We start from the raw sequence: 12,381 nt of genomic DNA on the forward strand, positions 1-12,381 counted from the left end.
ACCAATTAACATGTAACTTTCATGTCTGTTTTTTAGAGGCTGGTTTCAGGACTAGTTGGACTAATAGATTTTTAAGAAAATATGAAGTTATGAAATTATACTAAGTAGGTGCCTCCAGAAATGGCCATTATTTCACATCTAGATGAATCACATCATGAGCAGAGACCCAATGTGGGGCATGCTTGTGAAGTGAAGGCAAAGGATTCTGGTAGGTTGCTTCCATCATTGTAAAGACTCACTCACATTATTTTCAAGTAGTAAGACACTCAAATCTCTTTTGATGAGTATATCTAGAGACATATGCATATAGAAGATTTTGTGAAATTTCAAGAAATGTAATGCTGTTGGTCAATGTTCTAGAAATGAAGCTTTTATGTTATGTCTTTAGAGGTAGAAAACCAATGCAATTCTCATTAAGAATTAGTGATATTTAAAGATCCATGTATAGATAGATCACTAACTGACATAGTTTCAGAGTGCAGAGAAGAAAGCTGGGATCTGTGTTGAAGCTCAGCTTTTTACATTAACTGATCCTGTTTGTTAATTTAAATTATTTTTGCTGTACATTTGCAGGTTTACGCCCAGTGCTTCAACTAGTGTTAAATGAATATTTGAAAATTAATTCATTTTAAGGACAATTGATTCAATTAGCCATTTTGGTTTGTTGTCAGAGAGCCTTTAATTTAGAGACACAGGTTACTGGAAACAGTTTGGACATACACAGTTTATTTTTCTGAGAGATATGATCTCATTAGAAAGAATAATATAGATGTAGCAGTGTCTCCTCTTAAGGGTTAGACTGGAGATCTTGTTAGCACTGCTTGGGTTATGCATCGTGATAATTGTTGTTAAAATAAGGTGTGATGTTAAGAGACTAACGCAAAGCATAAAGTCAAGGCAGAGGACGACACGGATTAAAGGAATTACTGAACTCTTATTCCAGGACACATGGATAAATCTTAAAGATGGCCTTCTTTAAACTCACCCTGTGTCTTATTGAAGTCTGCAATAAAAAACCCAGTCTGGTCTCAATGTGCTAAAGGCTCCTGCTGAAAGGGTGTTAGACTGAGAGACTCCAGTGGTGGGCTGTAAGTGACACATGCATGGGACTGTTAGCAATTAACCTTTTTCTCCTTCTCAGAGTTCACAGAATTCCTGAGGGATTTGGTCCACAGGAAACTAGACTCAGCATTCTTCTTCTTCTTCTTCTTCTTCTTCTTCTTCTTCTTCTTCTTCTTCTTCTTCTTCTTCTTCTTCTTCTTCTTCTTCTTCTTCTTGTGAGGAGCAAATGTCTTTTGTAGAAAACATTGACTGCTGACCAATTTAAAGAGAAAAATTTGTGTGATATCACCATCCACTGGTTAGGTTAGTAGTGAAAGCAGCTGGCATAGAGGAAGGCTGGGGAGACCAACCTGAGAACATAATCACCGACTCAAGCTGAAATCCAACTCACAACGAACAGAGCAAATAAAATGTTACCAACCATTACTGTTAGAAGCCAGGATAAGCTAGGGTGATTTTCAAATTATGTTCAAACACTCCTAAAGGGTACATTATAGATTCTCACTTCTTTGGAGGATGGGTATATATGACATGCCAGTGATGTTGTGTCAGGGAAACTTTCATCCCCCCCACTCCGTTTTGTTCAAAAAGAGATAACTCCAGCAGAAGGAAAATGGTTTCTGTTATGAAAATAGAATTCTTTTCAGGAAAAGAAACAATAAAAACTGAAATGAGCTGAATTCCTGTGAGCAGGAAAAATTATTTGTTGAAGTTTCCACTTAATTTTGTGACCTACAATCAAATACAGTAAGTAAACTACGCACGTTTACTGAGTAAATAGCAAGTAAGCAAATGCACACATCAGTTTTTAAACTGGAGGGGGTTAGAGAAGCCAGTGAGCAAGCAGAAAAAAATTCAAAGATGGCTAAGTCCCTTTTACAGCATACATTTATGAATTTGATTTGCAAAGCACATTAATATTGCTATTCTTTTTATTTTGTATAGAATGCTTCATGAATTTGTGTGTCACCCTTGCCCAGGGCCTGTGCTATTCTTCTCTGTATTGTGCCAATTTTAGTGCATGAGCTACTGAGGAAGGTACAATACTGCTGTTTTTTATAATAAACATAGTCCTTGGATAATACTTGTGATCTTACTTTATGGTCCCCATTTATTCCCAAACTTTTACTTGCCTCATTGATGAGAATCTATTAGTGCCATAGAATGTTAGAGAAACGTAGCTTCCAGGAAAGTGGTTATCCCCAATTCTTTGAAGGACCAGGGTACCGCAGAATTCCTTCCCTCTCCACTCTTTCATGGACACCACTTCTCCAGGTTCCACTTTTTATTTGCAGTCTTGTTTCCTTTTGTATCCTCAAGCTGAGTGGTTGTATGCCGTCTTCCCGGATCACCTGCAGTGGTGGGGAACCTGTATTCATACCCAGTTTCATGTCCAGCAGCAGAGCTGAGAACAGCAGCCCTGGCCGAGAACCCCACTGTTCTTCTGTCCTTGGAGCTTGGGCTTGGCTCTCAGCTCCCTCCAGGGGATTTAGCTAGCTCATCTCTAAGGTCATGTTCAGCTCTATCTATGAAGCTTGGTATTTCTTATGCGTTAACAGCAGAACATGCAACATTCCTTTTAAAGATCTGGCTATTTGACAGTCCAGGTGGATAGAAGGAACAGTAAAGCTGTAGGCCATTTCTGAGGAGGTTGCCATGGCCAAGAGCAGACATGGGTGGTGACTGATCCCCGGGGCTCCTGTAGAAAGCTGTTTTCCTGTGCTACCTTTTCTGGGGCAGGGGCCTTAGGGCTGATCTGCTGTCTGGATCACACACTGAAAAGATTATGATGCCTTCTTTCCCCAATTTGGTGTGTGCTTTAAAATTAAACCATTTCTTTAACATGAAAACAACAAATTTAAACAGCTACTCAAATAATATTACAGGGTGATTTTTAAAGTTTTTTTTTTTTTTATCGCTAAGAAGTTTTTCTGATTGTAAAGTTTTGGATGTGTTCAGGGAAGCCTAAATTTGGTTCCTGTTACTGTTACCATTTGGGTCTTTAAGCTGACATTGAACATGGGTCTTAAATTCCCCCTCTTCATTAAAAAAAAAAAAAAAAAAAGCTAACTCTGTGGTTCTATCACTCAAGTGTGCAAAACTGTGAGTCTGAAAACCTGCCCCCAAGCACCCAGCTCTAGCCATGCGTTAACCCCACTGAGCTCTCCAGTCTCCGTTCTGTTTCTGTGCTCTGTGGTGTTCTCAATTGGTCTAGGGGGTTCACCGGACACTTTTCTATCAGTAATTCCAGAAAGCTCCCTCCAAGTCCACCCTGGATGCCGCTCAACACCCTACTTCCTCTCTTAGCTCCAACCACCAATTTCTACAATGTTCTTTCATGTAATTCACAGATTTTTGCAGCATTTCTGGCTCTCCCTCTTCCGTTTGCTCAGCTGTCACCGACCGCCTCCTGTCTTTTTTTTTTTTTTTTTTTTTTCCCAAGACAGGGTTTCTCTGTGTAGCTTTGTGTTTTTCCTGGATCTCGAGCTTTGTAGACTAGGATGGCTTCGAACTCACAAAGATCCGCCTGGCTCTGCCTCCCGAGTGCTGGGATTAAAGGTGTGCGCCACCACCGCCTGGCCACCTCCTGTCTTTTCTACTTCGTCAGTTCATGCACGCGTTTGCTTAGTAAACCGTGGCTGCATCCTCCTCAGGCACTAGGCCCACTATTGGGGATCACAGCGCCACCAGCTCTGCCTTCACGGAGCCTGTAGACAAGGATGACTGAAATAGCTCTTGCACCTTCCTCCACTCCATCCCCTCACCTGCCAGTCCCTTGGGTCCGCTCTTCTAGCTGGTGCTGATGTTGGTCTTTTGATCCACTTTACATACGGGATTGTCAGACTTCCTGAGACACATAGTTGATCACGTCATATTTTGGGCTCAAAGACCTTCAATAGCTCCCTGCTCTCCACTCCGAGGCAGCCTGTTATAGCGGCGGGGAACGCAGACCCCAAAACCCGAAGGCTGGGTCCTACTGTGAGAATTAGGTAGGCTTGACCTCTGAGCTCCTTGAAATTCACCAAACTGGAGTAGTAGTTTCCTAGGTCTTTGTCTTCTTGTCAGTGGGTAGGTCGGGATGGTGATAATAGCGAATCATTTTAAAAGCCCTTTCTACCTTTATTTACTATTTACTGATTTTGTGTATCTTCTGGACCCCGCCCCCTTTTCAGACTCAGGGACTTCAAGCTTTGGGATACTGTTTCACACACATACAGGAGATTTCTAAAGAACATAGTAACATTTTTCTAGAGAGTTCTGCTTACCCCACCCCCATGAAGTTGGGAAATCTCTTCTGACTTGGCCCTGGGAGCAGATGGCTCAACAGTTCTCTGCTGTTTAATCTCTTGGTGTGAAGCCAGTTGCCTTGATAACCGTTAGCTACTGCCCACGCTGGGTTCCTGTTGAAGTCAGCACCGCGGCGGTCAGACGGAGAATCAGGGCAGCTCAGGATGACTGCTGCTTCGTGTTATGGCTTCAAGAGCAAGCTCATCCTCTGTTGCACAGTGAATATCAGGGCAGGTGAGAAAGTAATTACTCGTTCCCAAGTTGGGCTCTGGCCACTGGCCTTTGTCACGCTGGTTTCCCTGCAACATCCAGCGGAGGATCACGAGGATCACAAGCGAGGCTTGCTCTGTGTAAGAGGATTCTGCCTTAATGTGCTAATGCTTCCTTAGCATTGCTAAACGTTCAAGGAACAGAAGGGTCCCATTTGGCATGGTTAGCCTCTGAGGCACTGCTGTTTAAGAATAGCTGTTTTTATACATGAGGCAAATATGGTTGTGAATATATCTAGATTTATATTAGAAAAACACTCTATGATCCCAGAACGGATGTATGCAAGCCCACTGACATTATCCCCTCTCTTGGAAGGTTCTGTGACAAATTTGTTGTTGAGTTATGGTCATCAGAGCCACATAAGGAAAAGCATGGAAAAATGATAGTCTGTTGTATATTACCATGATGCTCCTGTGTTATTCAGGGTGATTATACTGATTCTGAAAGTATATCATGTTGACTACCAGCTTAAGTATTACACACTGCTGTGGCCCCTCTGTGACCTTCACAGCTATGGAGTCTGCCTGCTGGCTTCATGGGCCCTTGTGTGCAGAGAAGAGTGTGATGGGGGAGATAATGAGGAAGATTCTCAATCTTGTAACATTACATTTGAGATTACACACTTGAAGTTCACGGCTGTGCACCAATGGACAGTTTGGTGCCAAAAAAGAAAATATTGTAGGGGAGGAGTCTGCTACATAGCTTATATAGATTTTGGTGATTTCTTTGTAAAATCATGCTTTATAAACCATGTCCACATTGTTTAGAAAATAATCACTTGCTTTTAGTGGAATATTATTCATGTTAGCCATTTTGGTGGCTGCTGTGAATATATGAATAAATCAAGTGCTAGGAACTTCCTACTTGCCCAGTGGTTTCATTGGCCTCATTTTCCCAGATAAAAGTTAGTTTTAAAACAATCCTAGGCATCTTCTATCTCCGCATTTAACAATACCTTGCCAATATAGGTTGTTAGCATTCTTCCTTAGGTGAGTGTGAATATTTATAAAGCATAGAGAACAGTGTCAATCACATGGTAAATGTTCAACAGAATAAGTAAATGCAAAAGTTAATGAACTAAAAATGAAAATCGCCACAATGATGTTGGGGGGAAAATGGTGTAAGTTTGACATTTTCAGCATCTCACACATGAGGTGATTTTAGGATTTGCAGGAAAGGAATGAGATTTTTACACAGATGGATAAGAGTCAATAATTATGTTAAAAATACAAATCTGCCTCACACAAATCATTCAAGCTTATTGTAGAAAATATATTTGAATATAGATTGAAACAAAATTCCACTTTCCAGAACCATCATCTTAATATTTTGTTGTGCATTTTCCCCACATTTCTCTTCTGTGAAATATACATATACATGCAGATATATACATATATAAAAATATATAAAATGTTCAATATATAACTCTGTGATATATGTTAAGTATATAACATATATGTTAAAATATACATGTGTGTCTATTCAATTATGCTTAAAAATAAACATATGCATGTGTACATATTTAAATATATTTTTTAGCATCTTTTTTTTTTTCTCATTGATTAAACAAATGCCTGCAAGCAGTTTAAATTATTGCTACACTGGTTACCATGGGGCAGACCCTGAGCTGTGTGTTTGTTCTATATGTGTTGCTTTGTTTCATCCTAACAACTCCAAGGTAGATATCATTGTGTTTACTTTATAGAGGTGAATCTGAGGATTACACGAAGGAATTTATCAAGGCCACACAGCTGGTGTCTGACCTGGAATTTGAATCCACTATGCTCTGAATCACTGGACTTTATGCTAGACATTTCCATGGGCTAGGATAATAATTCATTACACTTATAGTATTAAGGGTAACATCTTCACCAAAAGTATATAGATCAGGCACCATGAGCTACAAAGTGCATTCAACACATTTTCTTTGTAGATTTTGGTAGGTTCAACTTACTGGCTGAAATTTCCTCAATGTGAAAATAAAAAGATCTGGGTTTGTGTTCTCTCCTGCTTTGAACCAATTGCAGGGCTGACATTAGGCACTGCTCATCCATCAGCGTCCCCTTTGTTGACTGTGAATATAAGAGGATAGGGCCAGGAGCCATTTATTCATATGTAATGAACTGAATGTGTTTGAGAAGGCAAGTTAGGGACTAAGATAAGAAATAGAGCAAGGTCTATCCCTTTCCTTAAGCTGAGCCCCTTACAGAGCAAGACTGCTGGGTTCAGGGTGCAGTGTGCTTTGGAATCAGTGTGAAGTTGCTGTTGATGGAACCAGAGGGAAGAGAGACGCTTCCTCCTTGCACTTCCTGTCCTGAAATTGAGATGACAAGCCCAGATGCGGGGCCTGCTTGAACACTTCATTAGAGGAAATTGAACTGACAATATGATGTTAGTTACTTGGCTTATTATGGGGGGTGAGCAGCATACATTCTGTATGTTCTCAGTTAGCTTATTGTAAATGAAAAAATAATCTGGACCTGGAAGAATAAAAAAAAAAAACCCCATCATTTCTTTTTCATTCCATTGTGGAAAAACCACGAATATAAAGATTTGCACCTAACTTCAGATGAAGAATGGATATGGTTTTCTTTGTAGATCATCTTGGAAGAGTCTCTAGAGAAACTGTTGGGAATGAAAACCTACTTTTCAAATTTCTTAGTAAAATACACGTAAAGAGTCACACCTTACCGTGTTAGGGTAAGTTAAGATGTGTATAAAATATTCATGGTCAATAATCTTATTTCATTTTGTTCATATGCTGCTTTATATGTATATTCAAAGATCACTGTTTTTAATGAATACAAATAATAATCCCTTCTCATTGGTGTTAGAATAAAAATTTTCATCCTGGATAACTAAATATTTCCGAATATACATAGCTTATGGGCCAAATATCCACATCTCCCAGCTTTCCAACTAAACTTAAGAACACTTTGATAAATAAGGTGGCTGAGGCCTCATTCACGTATTTAATTTAGAATCAACTATAAAATACAACTGTTACATACAGAATGAAGACCCAAGAGTGTTCATACGTGGTTTCAGTCTAAAGAGGCATGTTTGGAAGGAAGGAGAGGGAAATGGGCAGGGTGGCAGGCTTCATTAACGTCTCCTTGTTTGTTTACTAAGGATGAGTTTGTTTACTGAGGATGCCCAAGTCCCCAGGGGTGGCACTGCTATGGGGACCTTCCCTCATCTGCCAATGAAGTGAACTCCAAATGGCAGTCATCAGTAGGATGCTGATCTCTTAGAGCTTGTTTTTGAGCTCCTTCCTGACACCCTTTGTAGAGACCATTGCTGGTCTGTTTGTGGGACAAGGTCCAGAGGGAATCTTCGTATATCTTCACAGTTTAACAAAATCTAGGGAAGGCGCTTGTAGTATTGCTTCTTCAAAATGTCTGGTCGCACCTCAGTCACCATAGCTAGCTAGAAAGCCCAGAGGACAAAGTCAATGCTAATTAAGGCAAACGACACATGCATTGCAACTGTTACAAGATTCAGGAGAAAAATGACAAAATCGCGAACTCAGATTTCTAATTTAGACATAACCATCACAGGTGTCCTTTGAAAACTGAAGTTGTGCTGGTCACAGCTCATCAATTAGATTTGGTCCTGAGCTGTGGAGACCTTTGCTGTACTTTGTGTCTAGTGCCTGATTCTGCTGCAAGAACTTCATAATGCTTTGTGATTGTGTGGGGGAGAAAAACACAGGGCTTCCACCCGGACTGGCTCTTCCTTTAGGGGCTTTGCATACTTAGGGTTCTGATTTGTGGATGCAGAGGATGCGTATCATATGGAGCTCCACAGTAGCAGGTGCAGAGATAAGGGACCATGCTTACCTCTTTTGATAATTATTTGCTAAAACATTGGTCTAGGTGCTCTTTTGTTCGTTAAATTATCTTAGAGTTCTGCATTTGGAGACTGGCCCCAAGGTTAGACAAAGAAGTTGATAGCCTGTCTGCTAGGCCACCCCCTGGTTTTATTGCTGAGTCTGCCACTTAATTTTCACCAGCTGGGTCATCTTTGCTCAGGGGAGACTTTCTTGGCTAATGCTAGTCGGGATGCTGTTGTTTCTGAACAATTAAAACACAATCCATATCTCCTCTAATTGACAAACCCCAATGATTACCATCAAAGAGCTTCCAATATTTTAAAACCAGAGTGGCTGGGAACTGCTGGGTACCAGAAAGCCAACGAGAGACAGACGCAAGCCCTGCAAATAAAAGGAGGACCGGAAGGAGGGGAGACAGGAGGTGATACAGGTGGAAGCATTCTTACTACTTGGCAATCCATCCTTTTAAGGAGGGAAGAGCCCCCAAAGAACAATGGGACTCTGCAGATACCGGGAAATGGCTGAAGGAACAAATGTGTCTCCACCATGGTGCTGTCACTTGACAACATCTATTTATCGAACACAGTGCAGAGCCCTGTACTAGGCATTCTGCCAGGGCTTGAGTTACACAGACACTCACATTTGCAAACCCTCCTTTTCTTGTAATTGGGAAGGAGACAAACAGATAGAGGCTGTTTGCTTTTTCCCTTTCCTTCAAGTTCGTACTGTGGCTGATTACACAACCTCCTGAACGACTCCCAGCCCTTCTGGACACTGTTATTTTTTTTGAAGAAAGACTCTTTCCTGATGAGCACACTCACACACAGTCTCCCAGAGTACAAAACAAAACAGGACGGAACAAGGATAAGACAAAAATCTTCTTTGTACTAAGACAAATGCTTTAAGTCACTTCAGGTCCGTTCATTGTAGAGCACCTCCTCGTCTCTTCCCCACTGACAGCATCTTATTTAGAATAACCAGCATTTCCCACCCCCGGACTTGATTTCTTTCCCTCCACGGGAGCACTGAGCAAAAGTGAAAAAGGATCTGGACGATGGGTTCTGTTTCAGCGTGGATCCTGGCTGGGCAGCGCAAGCTCAGGCTGGGCAACTTCCTACGGGTTGCCCCACCCTGTACACCATTAACCAGAGGGTCTTTTGAGGTCACTAGTTTCTCTGTGGGGGTGTGGAATGCCCCTTCAGAGTGCCGTGGTGCCCATTTCCACTGTGATTCAAGTTATACCTGACTTGGGGCCAAGAGGTTTGGGTGTTGGTGAAGAAAAATGCAGACAGAGACCCGTGAGGAAGAGGGCGCCAGCAACACTATCGTAGGAGGAAAATGGAGAGGCCTCGATATTCCGTCCTCAACAACCCTCCTCCTCATACTCTCACATTCTGGTGTACTTTGGATACTACTCCCATTCCTTGGGCAGTATCTACAGTGCGATCTTGCTCTGTAAGGTGCTACATGGTGCATCCTTTCCAAACTCCTGCGCTGAAACCACGTCACCTCCACCCCACCCCCAGCGCCCTCAGAATGTGTATGTGGGTATTGGAACTCTACAGAGGTGATTGAGTTGGAACTCTACAGAGGTGATTGAGTGAAAAATAAGGCCTTTAGAGTCTTTCCAGCCCAATCCAACAAACAGACAGACAGACAGACAGACAGACACACACACACACACACACACACACACACACACACACACACGCACGCACGCACGCACGCACACAGTGCCTGTGTATGTTGACGTGCATGTGTACACATGTGAATGCACACATATGAGCGTGCTTATTGTGGACTGAAGTTGATATTGGGTGTTTTCCATCATCTTCCATTTTATTTATTGAAGAAGGGCCTCTTAGTGAATCCAGAACTCACCATCTAACTGAAACTAGCCAGTTTGCCTCGGGGATACCCTGTCTCTGCCTCTTGAGTTCTGGGGTTACAGGGAGCCACCACATCTGCCTGGCTTTTGTGTGGGTTCCGGGGATTGGAATTCTGGTCCTCACGCTTGATGGAAGGTTCTTTATCCCCTGAGCCATGTCCCTGGCACGCCCAATCCAATCTGACTGATGTATTTATAAAAATAGGAGGTTTGGACACACACAGAGTCACCAGAGAGGAGGGTCACCCATGAGCTGAGGAGAGGAGATTTATGGGAAACTAGCACTTTGATCTTGGACCTCCAGCCTCTAGCATTGTGAGAAAATACATCTTTGCTTCGTAAACTGCTCGGCATACGGTATTTTGTTAGGGCAACCCGAGATAACTAATGATACACATGATGGAGTGTCGACAGCAAAGGACTCTGTCAGTTTTTATCGGGTTTAACTGAATTATACAGAGCCTCAGTTTTCTTTTCTTTTTTAGAAGATGTATTTTTATTTTATGTGTATGGATATTTTCCCCTCATGTATGTATGTGCACCGTGTATATAAAGTGTCCTTGGAGACCAGAAGAGAGCATCAGATCCACCATAACTGGACCTACAGACAACTGTGGGTTGTCATGTGGGTGCTGGGAATTGAACCTGAGTCCTCTGTAAGGGCAGCCAGTGCTCTTAACCACTGAGCCACCTCTGCAGCCCCCAGAGCCTCTATATTCTGGGCTACATACCATGTCAGGCAATTTCTCTGCTTTTTCTGGCTTAATTGTAGAGCTGTCTCCTGATTTATTTAAGCAAACAATACAATTTAAAGGAATTTTACGGAAAAATTTATATAATTTTCTTTATGCCATCCTTTGTTATGTTGTAATGCTTTTGAAGATAGTATTGATGGGACTGGAGAGACGGCTCAGTTGTTAAGAGCACTGGCTGTTGTTTCCAGTACCCACAACTGTCTGTAACTCCAGTTCCGTGTGATCCTACATCCTCTTCTGCTCTTCATGGGTTTTAGACCCACGCATGCCACATATGTATACATGCAGTCAAAAACACCCACATGCATAAAAGAAACAAGTGTAAAAGAGGATGGTATTAATCTAAAGGCTACTAACAATTGAATTTACCCAAATCATTAAAGCAGCTAACATCTTTAATAGTGGTTGTTACACAGGGCCAGCTGGATTTTCCAGTGTGATTTTTTTTAGGGAAAAAAAGAACAGATTAGGAAACATTATAATAAATGAGAATTAATTCCTATAAATTACTTGGAAAGGGGAAAAAGCCAACTGGAAATGACAAATGGTATTGACCCATGGATTTACAACTAGGCAATAATTTGTTACCTGGCTTATTTCTTAAAGACTTAGCATATTTCTTTTTCTTTTTTTCCATATTATGTTTCAATAATCAAACAACAACAACAAACTCCATCTGCATCTGTGTCGCCCAATTACAAACTTTTTATGCACAGCAATTTGTTACCATTTTGCATTATCACCCTAGCTCATTTCTCATGGAAAAAAATTAGCATCAGTTTAAAAGAATATTTCTTTAATCACTGAGTCTGATTGTCAGCAGCACCATTTTGTAGATGGTTTTGAGCTGACTAACAAATCTTTTATTTTATCGGCTGTCTCATTTTGCTCTCTTGCATATTTCACATTTATGGTCTATTCAGACATTCTCCTGTTTTGTTAAGTAGGAATCTGTGTGGTCTTTGATGTAAGACATAATTTATTTGACAAGGAAATATGAGCCTGTGCCCTGAATCCACATTTAACTGATGGATTGAGAAATTTTAAAATTGCAACAAGATAGACTCTCCCCCAGATTGCATACGACTTGCATTTTGCTAATCTCTTTGGCAGCAAATTTGCATATCTCTGTTTATATATGAATATGTAGAGATTCATGCAGCCATGCAACTGTAGCCATGTGCAGTTTTTTTTTTTTTTATTAGTAGAAAAAAGAAGTTTGCCATAGGAGCCATTGATGGTTTCCATGGAAAGATTTTGTAGACTTTGTTCGTGAATTAAGT

The 12,381-nt window shown here is 41.1% G+C and overlaps 1 non-coding gene across 1 annotated transcript; it reads right to left on the bottom strand.

The window, feature by feature from the left end:
• Window positions 1–1,997: 1,997 nt before the first annotated feature.
• LOC114700841 lies at window positions 1,998–2,104 on the bottom strand. The gene has a single exon (XR_003735741.1). It is a non-coding gene; the product is annotated as a U6 spliceosomal RNA (small nuclear RNA).
• Between the last annotated feature and the right edge of the window lie 10,277 nt (window positions 2,105–12,381).

The sequence above is a fragment of the Peromyscus leucopus genome, chromosome 4 (genome assembly GCF_004664715.2).
Source record: "Peromyscus leucopus breed LL Stock chromosome 4, UCI_PerLeu_2.1, whole genome shotgun sequence".
NCBI classification, from domain to species: domain Eukaryota; kingdom Metazoa; phylum Chordata; class Mammalia; order Rodentia; family Cricetidae; genus Peromyscus; species Peromyscus leucopus.